Below are 15,608 nucleotides of genomic sequence, written 5' to 3'. Positions count from 1 at the left end.
ATGTGCTTATAACCAAATATTCCACTTTGAAGCTTCCACTTGACAAACGATGTATTGTATGGCAGAAAATATATTTGCCTCTACGTCAGCTACTGTAATACTTCATGACCCAGATTAATGAACACTATTTATAATCTCACCATAGTTTACCAAATTCAGGAGAGACTAAATAAAAACTATATAAATGAATATACCATAAGATTTTCTCTTTCATTTCAACATTCAACAATCTAAAAATCTTAACTTTTTTCCCTGACTTCACCATATAACAGACCTAATTTTGTAGTGTTTTCTTAAAGTTAACAGAGGCTTTGGCATAGTAAACCTCAAGGACACAGCCAACTTTTTAAAACAGAAGTCTAAATAATATGCACAGTGTTGTAGATATCTTTACCATAAAATATCATGAAAGTTTCTCATTTAGAACCATGAAGATTAATGTTTTGTTTTAAAGGAAATATGTCTAACTCTAAACAAAAGCAAAAACAAAATTTGATGCTTAATTTAAGAAATACTCCAGTGAGCCACCCTCACCAGCAGCACCCCCACCCAATTCCCTAACATTTTCACTATACAGCTAAGACCATGTAACCAAGCATTTCCACTATCGGCAGAGTATAATACCAATTGGGAAAAACAGCAGCGTCAGAACCACAGAGTAACCATTCTTCTTTCCCTCCCAGGCCTCTCCAACACCACACCATGAGTCATGGCCCCATACACCTGCCCTGCCATCCTCCTGCAAGCTCAGGTGAGTTTACTTACCCACAGTAAGTAAAACTGTTTCCTAACCTTTCACTGGCAGCAGGTCTAGGGGAAAAAAGAAATACCGACTTTTCTGACTTCAATGTATATTTACTAAATAAATAAATAAATAAACAAAAGTTTGTATAAATAAACCACACACCTGTTACTAAGGACAAGAGCTGCCACAGATTAAAGACATGTAAAGTTGATGAAAAGCAAAAAGATGGTCTTTCAACAGCCACAGCGAGAGGGGAAGGCACTCTAAAAAGACGCAATATGCTAAACGGAAGCCAAAAGCATGCTGAGAATGAAAAGCACTTGGATTTACCAAGAAAGTTAAGACATATAAAGACAAGTAGTAATAGGAATACTAGGAAAACAAACAAATTGAGGACAGAACAGAAAAGTCCAAGAATACCAAACTAAAGAGTTTAGACTTTATTTTGTACACAATAGGAGGCAATTTAAGGATATGGAACAGGAAAAGACATCGAAAGCTATATGCTTCGTGACACTTTACCCAACAGCTGTGTGTAGGATGGATTAATAGGGAGAACTAAAAGGAGACAAGATGAGAAACTCTAGTAAGTACCCTGTATATGCCTCTTTGAATATACTTATCACGTGGCAATGTGGTTATTTCTCTTCATATGTCTATCCTACCAGGCTCAAAACTCCAGGGAAGCATAATCCACTTGTTCCAAACATTTAAAAAGTAGAGATGCATCAAATGATCTCTGATGTCTCTTCTACTTAATAATCTATGAATCTCTACACTTGATTACTTAGAGAAAGAGGAGGAAAAACGGTGTTAATTCACAAAGGGATGGTATCATCAAAATTCATAATCATTTTTTTTAAACTCAGAATGTGTTTTATGATGACTTTCTATCACTTCTTACCTTGCACCAAGCATTATGCTTGACACTCTGTACATATCCCTCAAAATGATTCTATGAAGCAGCCTCAGGTGTGGAGATGTAAAAAGTAAGTCGCCCAAGTTCACAAAGCTAGTAAGTGGCTCTAAACCTAGGCAATCTGTCTCCCAAGGGACTTAACCTGGTGGCCAGGTTCCCACATCAAGACAAAAGGCCAGAATAACCTAGGATGTATCTGCTCACACAATTACAGAATACATCAACCATACTGCTCAGTCACTCCTTAGGAGTTACATTTTTTAAATCCAGTAACATTCTTTCTTCAGACTTTAGTCTGTTCTAGTCACTACGATCCATCCTCAAAATTTTTAAATGGCTACTACATAATAAATACAAAACCAGTTGTTTTAAAATTAAAAAATAAAAGGGAAATAAAAACAAAGTAAAATGCCTACTGAATGTTTAACAAACTACAAAATAGAAGAAGAAATGAAATTCACTAAGTTGCATTACAGTGTTTTAATTACTCATTGATGAAGGACAGAGAGAAATGAGACTTTGAGACTGAGATCATAGTAGATTCAGTATGAACTATGAGCAAGTTTTTAAAGGTAAGGCAAAATAACCCCAGAACTTTCCATAGATCAATGGAACAGAACAGAGAGCCCAAATATAAACCCACACACATGATCAATTAACATGATAAAAGAGCTATGAATACTAAATGGGGCACAATGGGGAAAGACAGCCTCTTCAAAACTGATGTTGGGAAAACTGCATGCAAGAGAATGAAACTGGATTACTGTCTAGCCCCATACACAAAAGTAAACTCAAAATGGATCAAAGACCTGAATGCAAGACATGAAACCATAAAACTCTTAGAAGAAAACATAGGCAAAAATCTCTTCAATACAAACAAGAGCAACTTTTCTGAACACATCTGCTCAGGCAAGGGAAAACAAAAGCAAAAATGAACAAATGGGACTGCATCAAACTAAATAGCTTCTGTACAGCAAAGGACACCATTGGCACAACTAAAAGGCATCCCACAGTATAGCACATATTCATAAAATATTTAACCAATGCAAAATATATAAAGAACTCATACACCTCAACACCCAAAAACCAAATAACCTGATTAAAAAATGGGCAGATGACCTGAACAGATACTTCTCCAAAGAAATACAAATGGCCAAAGGCACATGAAAAGATGCTTCACATCACTAATCAGGGAAATGCAAATGAAAACCACATGAGATATCACCTCACACCAGATAGAATGGCCACTATCCAAAAGACAAGAAATAACAAGTGTTGGCAAGGATGTGAAGAAATGGGAACCCTCCCACACTTATTGGTAGGAATGTCAATTGGTGCAGCCACTGTGGAAAGCAGTATGGAGGTTCCTCAAAAAACTAAAAATGGAAATACCATTTGACCCCGTAATTCTACTTCTAGGAATTTACCCAAAGAAAACAAAATCCCTGATTCAAAAAGATATATGTACCCCTTTATTTTTATCACCACATTATTTACAATATCCAAGATAATGGAAGCAACCAAAGTGTCCATCAGTAGATGAATGGATAAAGGTGTGGTACATATACACAATGGAATATTATTCAGCCATAAGGAAAAAAGAAATCCTGCCATTTGCAACAACATGGATGGACCTAGAGTGTATTACACTCAGCGAAATAAGCCAGGTGGAGAAAGACAAATGCCATATGATTTCACTTATTTGTGGATTAAAAACGGAATGAGTAAAACAGTAGCAGACTCTAGACACTGAGAAGTGATTACTGGTTACCATGGAGGAGGGGTTGCAGTGTGTGGGTGGGGAGGGCAAGGGGGACAAAGGCCCATAAAAATTCTCAATCATAATATAAGATCGTCAGGGGGATGGTAGTACAGCATGAGGAATATAGTTAATGATTCTGTAACTCTTTCCACATTGACAGTAAATGCACTAGTCCGGGTGAGGATTTAATAATATGGGTAACTGCGGAACCACAGTGTTGCATATTTGAAACCAACATAAGTTTGTATGTATCAATCACACTTCAAGAAAAAGAAAAAAAAAAACACAAAACAGGGCTACAGTCTTAGCATTACAACTCTAGATCCAAAGGTGGAAAAGTGTCCCTGTACTCCTCAGGGTAGGACAGCTCCAGTTTTCTACTCCATTCCAAGGATCACATTTTAAGAAAAATCACACTGAAAACTGGAATGCCTCCAATGTTGTGCATAGGGTAGGTATACAGAAGTTATACAGAAGATAATAAAAGGGGGAAAAAGTGGAGAACAACCAGGATGGTCAGTGGATCTGGAAACCAGAGTACAGTAAATGAGGAACAGGAATTGGGAGAGATTAGTGAGGGGAAGTCACTTATTATTGGGGGAAGGAGGCAAGAAAGTCATCCTTCAAATATCTGAAGAGTCACTAAACAGATGAAAACTTAGACTTGTTCTGTGTCTCTAAAAAGTAAAAGAAATGGACCTTTCCAACAATGAAGTCTACCCACAAATGAATTACACCGCATAAAACAGAGCAGCCAACTAGCTGATCAAAGAGAACTCTTGGTTACAGCTGGTACACTTCAACCCCACACCCAGATAGGAGAAACATCTCTCCACCCATTGTAAGTACAGGCACAAGAACTTCCCCAGTCTCCATCCAAGCTAGTATCAGAGTTCTGGAAAGGAGGGCAAAGGTCCATAGACTTCAGTGTCAGAATGAGACCCAGAGGTCATTTGTGTATGAAATTGTAAAGCCATATGTATCATTTTATAAAATAAAACTGACTTTTTAAAAGAACCATTCTAAGAAGCTACTCAGGTACAGAGTATTCTCCAAACAAAATTTATTATTCAGAATCAATTTTTTTTATTTAGAAAATATTATCAATACATTTACTCAGCCTTGAAATTTATTTCCAGTACATTTACATGTTTTCTATTTCAAAGCCAAATATCAAGACTTCTAACATGTGATTGTTTTTCATTAAATTTAGCTATATTTTCCACTCAAGAGCATAATTAATAGAAAATAGGACCAGATCTAAAATTAGAAGATAGATTCTTAGTCTGGGATCCACAAAAACCATAAAGAGGTTATACTTTATCTCATGCAAAGCAAAAGCTCTGACAAGTAGATAAATCACAATCTTAAAAATGAAAATGTGAATTACTGCTTTGAAATGTACCTCAACAAAGTGTTGTGCATAGGGTAGGTATATAGAAGTTATATAGAAGAAAATAAAAGGGGGGAAAAGATGAACAATGAGCTAGATTATTAAAACTATCCTAATTTCATTGACAATATCATTAGTAGCTTACCTTACAACGTATTATCACATTTAATTCTGCCAGCATTTTGAGATAGGCTCTGTTATAACTATTCCTTTACAGAAGGACATGGTGTGGGTAATAGGTGTACAAAAAACAGGTGTACAATAGTACAACCTGAAGCTGAGAGAGACTTAGTATCTTTAACAAAAGCCAGGGTTCAAAGCTATGTCCCTTCAGCTTAAATTGTGAAATTATACAGCCTCTGTACAATAACTACTGTTAACTTAAGAATCAGAGTTAAGTTCATCAAGTATATCAGGGGCCAATCCAAACTTAAAAGCACTGATACATATGTATAAAGGATTTTAGACTGTAAATTCCTGTCAGTACAGCTTATTACTGTATCAATCATTGTGTAACAAAAAGTCAAGTTCACTGACATTTTTACCATGCCTTTCATTCCTAAATTGGCTTCACTATCTAAAAGCCTCGAATAAACTCTCAACCCCCAAATTCAATGGATTATTTTCATTCTCACCTCCTTGACCTTACAACAGACTGGACCCAGACCAGACCTAACTAACCATTGTCTGCCGCTTGAAGTTTCTCTCCTTTGACAACACTCTATCCCAATTCTACTTCGTGTTTTTCAGCAACCAAATCCTCTCCTCTACACTACCATGAGTGCAGGGGCCCCTCCCCCACCACCGCCAATTTCCTTTTAATGCAAGAACTGAATTGATTTGTTCCCAATTCATATTTGCAAAAATCTTTGTGCATTTAGATCTGAAGTAATCTTTAACATTTTCATCCTCATATTCACTAAACTAGAATTCCATGAGGGTGGGGCCTATTTGTTCTGTGCCACAACATACAATAGATACTAAGCGTTTATTGAATAAATGAAAGTTATCTTGGCATAGCCTAAAACTAACATCTCATTGGAGCAGGAAGTAACAAATGATATTCTTTGGAAAAAAAAAAAAGATACTGGTTAAGTCACAAACTTTTTAACCCAAAGAACAGGTAAGTCACAAACTTTCTGGCCCATATACCAGCTCTCAAATTCAACTGGTCTAATAATTACTTTATGAAGTCTTTAGTAAATTATCAGCTTTTTCCTGATCACTTTAAATCATGACAACTTTTCTTTAATAAATTTAACGTTGGGTAATTTGTTGTTGGTGGAAACAACGGTGAAATACCCTTACTACCAATGAAACACAACAAATTTAGAACTTTAATTTCAAGGTTAAATACACAAAGGATCAAAGGCTTAATGGTATGTGAAGAGAAATCATCTTAAACACAATAATCATGCAATTTCTTTTTTCAATTTACAACAAAATCTTAAAAATGGGAAGAAACATGAAAGTTGTATTTAACTTCCTACCTAACCAATGCTTTCTATAGAATGCTTGGTAAACTATTTTTTGAACCTCTGCCAGAATACTTAATCCTCTTACATTCTAACTACTTTAAAAAATTAAATGTCTGCATATCTAGGCAAATAACTGAAGATATCACACGTAAGGCTTTAAAAGGGTTAAAGAGGTAAGAACTAATGGAAAAAAACATTATTTTCTTTCTGATTTCTCAACTAGTAAAACAATGCTCAAATTCTCATGCTAAATTAGATGAAAAGCACACCAAAATCACTTTCAAATCCTAGTTACTCAAATGTAATAGTACAATTCAGTGAACCTCTCTGACGTGTATTTACAGAATCAATGTAAAGGTATAGAAACTATGTTTGACTCAGAGCTGAACTTGCTGGAAAGAACAATCGCATTCTCCATGGACCTGGGATAGATCCCATCAGGACACCTGCAATCCCTAGCAGGCAATCTCTGCTTATTTAAGTTTCCTAAAATATGACTCCTCTCTCAATATGAAAGGTCCCTTCACCTTCGTAATTCTCCCCCTAGAACATGTCCTTAATAAGTCATAACATCTCTGATAGGAAAGGTACATGATATGGAATCACCCGTTTGTAGAGAAAATTAGTGTAAGAAAAAAGGTTTAATTTCATAAGTAGAGTGACACTGAAATATTACTACCCGAAGCATCTAACTATAAAGTATTTTGTTTTCTCCAAATAAGACTTAAGCCCTTTGTTAGATGTACATAGTACTTTTATTAGGGAAATTAGGTCATCTGTAATTATTTGAATACTATGTCAAAGGTTAGACTAATTTGGAACTTTTCAGAACCTTAAATCCACAGGGAAAGCATCTTATAATTATTCATGTAGCAGGCTAATATTGCTACTCATACATGCTATTTCTGTGTTCCCTAAACGAATTCTCATCATAAATTCAAAGAGAGGAGTCCACTACCACAACTACAAGTTTTCCATGAAAGACTGTATTTTATACTGGAATTCTTACCACACGTGGATTTTTCCCAGGTTCCTCTCACCATTTCATTCCCTGTCCTTCCCTTTCCCCTCTGCCAAAAAACACAATAACTTAGTGTGGTTCGTATTAGTCACTAAAAATCTTTCGTCTTGTAGGAGAAAAACAGGATACAGCTTGCAAAACAACCAGTACATCTTATATGCAATACATAAATAGATAAATACAAGCAGATGATACATGGTACATCAAAGCCATATCCATTGTGGTGAATTCCCTCTAGGGCCCCAATGTGGGTATTACGCAACAGCCATCACTCCAGATTTTAATCCCTGTCCGTGATGCAGTGAGAAAACACAAATGGCACGAGTATAATCCACTAGGTACTCAGGTACACTTGCAAGGAGATAAATTAAAACAAGAATTACCAAATTCTCAGGAACCTTGAAATTGACAAATTGTGTAACATTTCTGAATCACAATTACTTTTCCTTTCCGTAGTCTTTTAGTAACCTGTCCTTCCCTTCCCAATCTCCTCAAATATCCTTACATGTGAGCATTTTAATCGAGGTTTTGAAAGGATCTCTCAAAGGGGGAAGGGGTCTGCATCAGGTGGTTATCTTAGAATCTACTCCAGATACAATACCCACAACCAACTTCCAGAAGCTGAAAAGCGAGAAAGATGTTTCATCATTTCTCCCAAAGGACAATAATGGGAGTGAATGTAGTCCAGATCCCCGAGCCATAAACAACCCAGGGCTCAATGCTTCACCCATCCCCAGGGGCACAGGCCCTGAAAACTGCATAATGGGTAGCTAAGAATTCGAATAAAATTGCAATGACCTGCGTCCTAGAAGAGAACCTATACAATACCTATTCCAAAAGTAGGTAAAGGTAAGGGAGGTGGTCAGAGCATCTCCGGAGGCCACTTGCGTGGTTGAATCCGTGCCTAAACGCTTCAGTTCGACACCTCACCAGGGCCGCTTTTCACCCAGCCACCGCAATCCAGAGAGCGGAGGGCTCCAGGTGGGGGAAGTGGGAGAGGAAGGGGCTCATTAGCGGCAGCTGGGAAACAGAACGAGATCGAAGGCGAGCGGAGGAGGGAGGCATTCCCTCACACAAAATGGTGGCGCTGCCGCGGAGGCCGGCGCACCTGAGGGCGCACCACACGCCCCTCGCGGACCGGCCGGCCGCCCGCAGCTGTATGCGCGCCGGGGGCCCGGGCGGCGGGCGTGGGCCTGCGCCGAGGCCGAGTCCGCTGGGCGGCCCGCAGCTGGAGGCCCGCGGAGGCGCGGGGCCGGTCGAGGCAGCGCTGGCCTCAGCCCGCGGCCCCCGCCCGGAACGGGCAGCGCACTCACCTCGGACGCGCGCCGGGAGACACTGGAGCCCGGGAAAGGAGGCGGAGCCGCGGGAATGAATGGAGCCCGCTGATCGCAGGCGACCCCCGGCCGATTCCGGCCGCGCCACTCGCGGCTGCCAGGGCGAGAGCGGCCGCCTCCCCTCGCCCGGGTCGGCCGCAGCCCACCGTGCCCTCCGCCGGCGTGACGCACTCGCGCCGCAACGCCTCCAGCCCTTGCAGCCGCGCCGCGCCCGCGCCCACCGCGAATCCCCCCGCCTGCGCCGTTCGGCCCCTCCTCGGCGCCGGAGACGCCGCCCTCCCTCCCTCGGGGCCCGGCCGTCAGGCGGCGGCCGGGCAGGTGCGAGCTCGGCCAGCCTGGGGACGCCAGGCGGCCCCCGCCTCGCCCCCGGCGCCCCCTCTCCCCGTCCTGGTTGCCTTCGACAGAGCGCGACGCCCCAGCTCAGGGCTAAGGCCCAGTGTTAAAGAGTGACCTTGGCTTAGATACAAAAATAGGTGTGGGTAAGCTGCGGGGACTACGACTCTGAATTTGCGTATTTTCTGGACGTCAACATTCGCAGACTCCCGTTTGCACACCCCAGTGGAGTTCTCCAGGCTGGAGGGGGCCCCGTCGCGAACGTACACTGGGGTGGTCGAAACCATCCCGGCCTCCGGGCAGGCATGCGAAGGGCGCGGGCGAGGACCGCCTGCCTCTGCCCCGCCACCTCTTTTCTAGACCCAACGCCACCTAGGAAAATGCAAAAGAATAGAAGTCGAACGGCCCTTTCACTATCTGCTCTAGCCCAGGAGGCCGGACTTCCATCTTGAGATAACAAGGAATTACTAAATTACTGCGTTAACTGTTTCTCTTTCAGGATCTGCACACACGAACTAACCCTGACCCAGAGGACGGGAGCTTCACCCTCCTTTGCTTCCCCTTCCAACTCATTTCTGATCCCTTTAGCGCCTAGAGCCCTTTTGCTAATTACAGTCCCATGGAGGAAAGGTAGGCCCCTCAGGTATCGAAAGCAGGATAGATTTCTTAAGAGTAACGCCTGTCATGGTTTAAATATGTTTAAGACATGTATTGAGGAGCAGCACTGCATTTCTGTAATGTTATACATAAAGTCTGGAAAATAAGCATCAACCAGGAGCCATGATACTGCTTTCAGCTTATCCAGTAAATTTGAAATTGCTTCTTTCATCCCTCAGAAATATTTAGCAATCACAATACCATTTCACGATTTACTAATTATCAACGAGATCAAAGAGTTCAAAGAATATTTGTTTATAGAGATATATTTGACTCATTTTTTTAAATCAAATAGACTTTTCTGCTTCAAGTTACTCATGAAAATCAACCTGTTTAATTTTTATATTAGAAATCTTAAATTGTTATGCATCAAACATTTACCATTTTTAGTGGACCTCAACAATGAACTAAATTTAATTGAGAAGGAATTTTTAATAGTTGGGTTTTATCCACAGCAAACCTTAAATGAAAAATTTTACAGATAAATATAGATATATAGATAACTTGAATTTATACCTGTAGAGCTGTGTGTAAGTAGGAGACTCCAGGGGAATCCCAAACAATTGCTACTTTGGGAAGATAACAATTTTTTTGAGTACCAGATACTACAGGTGTTGAAGCCTTAGACCTTAGTGTAAAGCTAGCCAATACAACTTTTTTATAATGTTGGAAATACATGAGTGTGGTTGGCTTTTAGCGTTTTTTTAGTTGGTGGGTACTTGTACCTGGAAGGCTTGTCTCCCACATGTCTGGCCATGATGTTAGGAATCAGAACTATACCTGTTAGGCAGAAAGAAGTGAGTGGGATGAAAAGGAGAGAGGGGTCCCCCAAAAATGACTCAGGGAGTTGATCAGATAGAGCCAGAGAGCCAGAAATGACTCAGAGAGTTAATCAGATGTAGCCCCAGGGTTCAAGACTCAGGAATGTCCAGGGTCTCCCCAGATAAAACATCAGAAACATAGGCACAGCACAGCCCATGTTCTCATTCCACCAATCAGAATAAACCTAGAGGGCCAAGAGCTGTCAATCAAGGACTTTTTTTGCCCTGCCAAAACAACATAAAAGAAGGCTTAGAAAGAGCAGCCTCACCTGTCCCACCGTAGTCAGGCCTGCTCTGTTACTCGATAGAGTACATTAAAACTGACTTTGCTTTCTTGACTTTGGTTTCTCGCCTCACTATACCTGACTTCCCTGCGACACGGAGCTGAGTTCCTTCCTTCCTAGCACACACACCCAGCTCCATAAAAGAGAGGGCCAATGGCCTTCAGCCAGACAGCTAAGTCCAGCTCTCTTCTTGTGGCAAGAGTCCTCCCTGCTGAGGCCTAGGAAAGAAGTTCTGTCTTCCTAGGTGAGGAGCATCCAGTGAGAACACCCTGGCTTCATTCTCTTTTCTCTTATTTAAAACATGTTGCAGCTTCCTATTTAAGAGGAAAAAATCATTTACTTCCCTCTTTGGCTAAGGTACATTAAATTTCGCTTGTGTATTTACCCATACTCTGAGGATCCATGAGCTCTAGTGGGCAAAGAACTAAAAAATGAGTTAACATGAATATATACTGTAAATTGCTACCAAAATATTTTGAAATAGGCTTTGAAGCTTTTGTCTAAAAAGTTTTGAAGAGAGTAAAAGGATTATTGCTTTGGCTTATGTTTTTGCATATGCTTGCTTTATTTGTTAAGTTATAAGCCGAAGGAAATATGTTGAATTCTCTGCAGTTCCAGTATATGCTAAAAAGGGAGTAGAACCATCTTAAGACAAGTTTGCCACAGCACTGGAGGTTGGAGGTTGCTAATAAAAATGACCCAGAAAAGAGCCTTTAAATTGTACTGGAAAAGAGGAACTTCTAATGGCTAATGTTTTTGACTGCTAGTAAATTGCCAGACACTCTACTAACTTCTCGTGGACATTAATTCATTTAATTCTCATAACCATCCTTTGAGGCACATACTAATGTTATCCTCAGTTTACATAAGAGGAGATTGAGGCATTCAGAGAAGCTAAGTAATTTGCCCATGGTCACACAGTTAATAATCCTGGCTGTTTGGCTCAAGAGCACACTCTTTTAACCAGTATTCTATACTACCTCTCATGTACACAATATCTTATGTCATATGATTGAATTTTGCTTTTGAGGCCCTAAAACATACCAAATACCTGGTGCCTTCATGTTTAAATGATTTCTTAGATCTAGGAGTATTTTCCTGGACATGAGAGAATTAAACCCTTAATTAGAAAGAAACCTTGTAAAATTTGTGATAAATATTAAGAAAAATTATATTAATCTGTAAATTAGAAAGAAAAAAATTTTGACATCTTTTAAGGGTAATTGCTCCCAAGTTTTTTTCAAGTTTCAGAGTATAATAGTAAGTTTTATTAATTTAGTGAGAGGAAGAAACACATTTCCTCAGAAAAGATTCATCACCAGCTTTGACCCTTCATTAGACTTAAATGGGTAGAATTAGGTTCCAATGTATACAATGTAAGTTAAATTCATAAAATCACAGTGGGAAGGTTTTAAGGACTGAAGCAGCACAGGGAGTTCTAAATCTAAGATACTAGCAAATTAGTTAACAAGTTAGCTAATAATGGCAGTCATGGCAAAGGAAAATGAGAATGCACTCTCTCATGCTGGTACTAGAAAAGGGACTCCCATCCAGGAATGCTTTATGTCTTCCTCTGATACATATGTCACAGGAATGCTTTTAAGATTAAAATCAGTATTTTGATAGGGTTTTCTTTGTCAAACACCATTACTATCTTGCAGATTTCAAATTCCTGAGTGATACTATGCACTGAGGAAAACAGAACCATCTGAAGAAGGAGAGAAGGAACAGGTTTGAGAAGGCTGGTTACATTTGTTTCTTCTGCTTTGGTTTGGTCTAATATGACAGAATGTTACGTTTCCTTTGCTTTTAAGAGAACATGTGGTATTTCTCATACTACTAATGAAAAATGACACAGTATTTCCCTCCATGGCAGGTACTGCAAAATGCCTGATCAATATCTTTCTCCCCTCTTCTCTGACAGACCCAGTTTTCAGGGTGGCATGTGCCCAACTAAAACTATTTTCCTCCCAAGACTCCTCTTTTAGCTTGAATAGATTTATGATCATTTCAGCCAATTAAATGTAAGCAGTAAACTATTCAGTATGACTTCCTGATAAAAAAAGGACAGACTCAAATCCTAGATATCCCTTTGCCTTTGCCATTTGTACATTTTTCTTCTTCCTATCTTGAAGGAATACTTAAATCTTGGATCAAAGCAGTCCTCTTGTAAATTATGAGCTGCCAACAAGAAGGAAATCCATGCATTAACCAAGCCAGAGTCAAGAGATAGGAACCTGGGATAACGAGGACATTCTGGAGCAGCCATACCAGTTCCTGACTGCCTACCTGCTCTCCTCTGTTACTTGCCAACAAATGCAATCCTAAGAATCAAAGCTAAATGCTGTCTCCTTAATATAGCTAGAAAAAAAGAACACTCTCTATAACATACATATACTATACTAAAAAGACACTATTCTTTGATTTTGCTGTTGTATTAAGTACCCTCATTTTGCAGAAGTCAGTGCTCTCTTTGACTTACCTACCCAGTGTTTTGTGAAGAAAACACATCAATTCCTGATGATGAAAAGAATATCTTATATTTAACCATATAGTGCACTTGATTTTACACAGTTCACACATGACCTCAGTTAAGTCTCCACTATCACCGTAAAAGCTGACAAGTAGCTGTCATAGTCAGGAAACAAGTTACTGGCCAAAGTGATCACCATGCCAAGTATAAAAGGAATACACAGATAAGTATAATGACGTTTTTCATTTTTAATTAAAAACAAGTAGAAGACTCAGGATGTTAAACACGGATCCTAAAATTAGAGTAAGTAGTCTGTATTTTATAGAAAGCATCCTGGTGATACATAACAAAAGAGATGAAAATGTAAATGTGTTACCTATAATACTACTCTTGGAAATTTATCCAAAGGAAACTCTAGGAAGAAGAAAAAAAGTTATGTGCATGAAGATGTCATGAAAGCATTTTTTAAAGAAAGCCAAAATGTATAAATGCCATGCTGTCTAATAATAGGTACATTGCTATTAATCAAAGAAATCTAAAGGTTTTGCCTATCTTATTGCAGGCCATAAGAGGTATTATTTTTAATTTCTAATAGCCACTGGCAAGGCTTATTGAAATAGCCATACACTCTATAACAGGTTGGCATGCAAAACAAAATACCCATCTGCAGGCAATGTATTACGCATGATCATGGTTGCCATTATTGCTGGATTACACTTACTAAACACTTACATGCCAGATAGTGCACCAATGGGGTTCAGAGCAAGCCACCCCAAAGTGGGCCGCTTTAGCATGCACATTTTTAAGAGCTGAAGACAATCAAGGCCCAACAGATTTAAGAACAGCTTTTAAGCTCCCCCTTAACTGCCTAAAGATTTTAGATAGGGTATCTGAACCAAGAAGAGAGGCATTACCAAAGATAACTTTTTTACATAAGACAGACTTTTCCACAGGACATGGCAAACATGTTTGCCAGACAGTTAGTTACTCTCCCCATTTTCTTGTGAATTTGTCTTCCCCCCTTCTCCTTAGCTCAGGATGCTATGTAAACCTCAATTGCCTGACTGTGGACAGACTCTCATGTCTTTGTGGGGCTCCCATACATGTATGTATGTAATTAAATTTGTTTTCTCCTGTCAATCTGTTTTATGTCAATTTAATTATTAGACAAGCCAAAGAACCTAGAAGGGAAGAAAGTTTTCCTCCCCTACAGTACAAAATACTTAAGATGTCTTGTTTAATCCCTGTGCTTTCTCTAAGGTAGATATTGCATCTTCATTTCAAAGATGAGAAAACTGAGGTTCAGAGAGGTAAAGGAATTAATTCAAGGTGACAGAGGAAGAATCTGAATCATCATACTGAATTACTCTAGACTTTAGACACTACAGACCTAACTGAGACAGGGACTGTGGGTGTAGTCAGAGTAGGGGAAGGGCCTCTGGAAAAAGACCCCTACCAAAACTCTGTATTAAACAATTAAGCAAAGTCAGAGTCATATTGATTCTCTAAAGTAAAATATCAAACTTGGAATATAAGCATTCTTCAGTGAGATTAGTTAAAACTAAAAAGCCAGGAGTAACTTGGCCTGGAATGTTTGAATATCCCCAGACAAGAAAATGAGGTCAGCATAGCCCATGTCTTCATTGTGTCAATTAAATGAGGCTATTGTAAAATGTACTTTAGCCTGCTGAAAGGCCCAGCTTATCTTCTTTAACTTTCCCTAGATACTGCTTTTCCTCCTCCAGCCACTAGTCAAGTACTAGATAACCTGGGCAATTAATATAGCAAGCGAGCCCAGTCACAAACAACACAGTAAAAACAAGAAAGATTCCATCTTATAGATAAGATTGCATTTTAAAACCCAAAAAGAAAAAAATAGGTTTCTTAACATAACAGACAATAACCCAGGCCACCTTGGGAGCAGGACAGGCAGTCTTGATTAATATGCTCCCAAATCAAGAAGCTGCTATTCTGGGAAAGAATCAAATCAGTAAATTTCTTGTGTTAACTGTGCAAAATAATCCAGAAGACTGATAAGAAACTTAGTATCTCTTCAAAGATAAACATTTGAGGACCATTTGGTGGGTCTGCATCCATAGTCCTTTAAAACCCAGACAATGCACCACCACAAGCTCTCTTGTCCCCTCCTGGATTGAGCCAGGAGCTCTATCCTCTCCTGTATCTCTAAATAAAAGCCTTTCCCTGGCTCTCCTACCTTGAGTGTTTGCTAAGTTCATTCTTTGACTCTGCAAGCAAGAACCCCCGCATAGTAACTATACTGCTTCTCTGTTAATACACATTCAACTTCTAGAAAACATTTATATTAACACCCTCTCACCCAATATTTATACACTGATTAGCTCAACACATGTCTTTGAAATGTCTGTT

The 15,608-nt window shown here is 39.5% G+C and overlaps 1 protein-coding gene across 2 annotated transcripts in view; it reads right to left on the bottom strand.

Annotated features, from left to right (window-relative positions):
- Nucleotides 1-8,819, bottom strand: part of FAM169A (family with sequence similarity 169 member A) — an 81,345-nt gene extending 72,526 nt beyond the window's left edge. Inside the window, exon 1 of one of the 2 annotated variants that reach the window (XM_036886080.2) lies at nucleotides 8,632-8,819. The gene's annotated coding sequence lies outside the window, so the exon portion shown is untranslated. Of the gene's footprint in view, nucleotides 1-8,146; nucleotides 8,359-8,631 lie in introns of those variants that run through there. The other variant, XM_036886081.2, reaches the window with a different exon arrangement.
- Nucleotides 8,820-15,608: the final 6,789 nt, after the last annotated feature.

This window comes from Manis pentadactyla, chromosome 2, assembly GCF_030020395.1.
Source record: "Manis pentadactyla isolate mManPen7 chromosome 2, mManPen7.hap1, whole genome shotgun sequence".
Lineage (NCBI taxonomy): Eukaryota > Metazoa > Chordata > Mammalia > Pholidota > Manidae > Manis > Manis pentadactyla.
Note: the sequence above shows the minus strand (reverse complement) of the source record. Positions and strands in the feature narration are given on the sequence as shown.